This window comes from Protobothrops mucrosquamatus, unplaced genomic scaffold (genome assembly GCF_001527695.2).
Source record: "Protobothrops mucrosquamatus isolate PMUCROS unplaced genomic scaffold, P.Mucros_1.0 scaffold1262, whole genome shotgun sequence".
Classification (NCBI taxonomy): Eukaryota; Metazoa; Chordata; class Lepidosauria; order Squamata; family Viperidae; genus Protobothrops; species Protobothrops mucrosquamatus.
The window spans coordinates 7,090-8,531 of record NW_015387468.1 but is presented as its reverse complement, the minus strand read 5'-3'; the positions used below and the strand labels follow the sequence as shown (position 1 = coordinate 8,531).

Genomic DNA, 1,442 nt, shown 5'->3' with positions numbered 1-1,442 from the left:
ATATGACACCAGTGCGCTTAGCGAAAATGTTTAAAAATGTTTCGGATATTTGCTGGAAATGTAAACAACAGCCAGGCACTTATTACCATGCCTGGTGGACATGCCCTATCGCTAAGAAATATTGGTCTAAGATCCATAGATGGTTGGAAAAGATGATGAAACTACAGATAGAATTTAAACCGGAATTGTTTTTGTTAGGGATATTAAGACCTAATTATGATAAAGAGAATGACTATTTGATATTGCATGTTTTAACAGCTGCAAGGATAGTATTTGCCCAATTTTGGAAAAATGAGAATTTACCATCTTACCAGACTATAATTACTAAAATTTTAGAGTGTGCAGAAATGGATAGACTAACATTAGAAATGAAAGAAAAAGATGATTCAATTTATTTTAGAACTTGGGAAAATTTTATCAATGGTTAGAGCAGTGTTTCTCAACCTTGACAATTTTAAGGCATGTGGACTTTAACTCCCAGAATTCTACAGCCAGCGTTGCAGGCTGTGGAATTCTGGGAGTTGAAGTCCACATGCCTTAAAATTGTCAAAGTTGAGAAACACTGGGTTAGAGACACATTAGAATTGAAGGATTCAATATTTTAGAATAGATGACTGATTTTTAACTGAGTTCTAACTAATACTTGGATGATATGATTATTTTTCTTGATTTGCTGATTTTCATTTGTTACTTTTGATTGGTAGGAATTTTTGAGATTTTATTAGTAGTGTTTACTTAATAAATCAACATTTGTTTATTAACTGTTTTTAATATGTTATAGTCTAAGCTTCGGTAAAAATGCTTGAATATGATATTTACTCATTATTATGATATGGACGGTAGCTTGTTTGTTGAAATATGTGATTGTACCTCTCCTTATTTTACCCTAAATCCTTTATCCCCTTCCCCTTTCCTCCCACCCCCTCCCTTTACCATACCTGTATTGTTCCTATTTTTCCTTATTTATATAAACTTAATAAAATTTTGTTTAAAAAAAAAAGAATTCACATTGGAGAAAAAAACATATAAATGCCTGGAGTGTGGAAAGAGCTTCAGTGGGAGGGGAAGTCTTTCCAAGTATCAAAGAATCCACACATGAGGAAAAACCATATAAATATCTTCAGTGTTGAGAATTCTTCACAACAAGCACAAATCTGTACTGTGTGTGAATACAATGAGAAATTCTTCCTGAATCTGAATTCACCTGGGAGAAAACCCCTAAAAATTCATAGTGCGTGATACCCCTGGGTATCTCCGAGACCGTCTTCTGCCGCAGATTGCCTCCCATCGACCGGTACGCTCCCACAGAGCGGGCCTCCTCAGGGTGCCGTCGGCCAAACAGTGTCGGCTGGCGACCCCCAGGGGGAGGGCCTTCTCTGTGGGAGCCCCCACCCTGTGGAACGAACTCCCCCCAGAGATCCGGATTATTCCGGATCTCCCCT

General features: G+C 37.5%; 1 protein-coding gene across 1 annotated transcript in view; it reads left to right on the top strand.

Annotated features, from left to right (window-relative positions):
• Nucleotides 1–1,442, top strand: part of LOC107292085 — a gene marked incomplete at its 3' end in the record, with an annotated part of 196,831 nt that overhangs the window by 188,338 nt on the left and 7,051 nt on the right.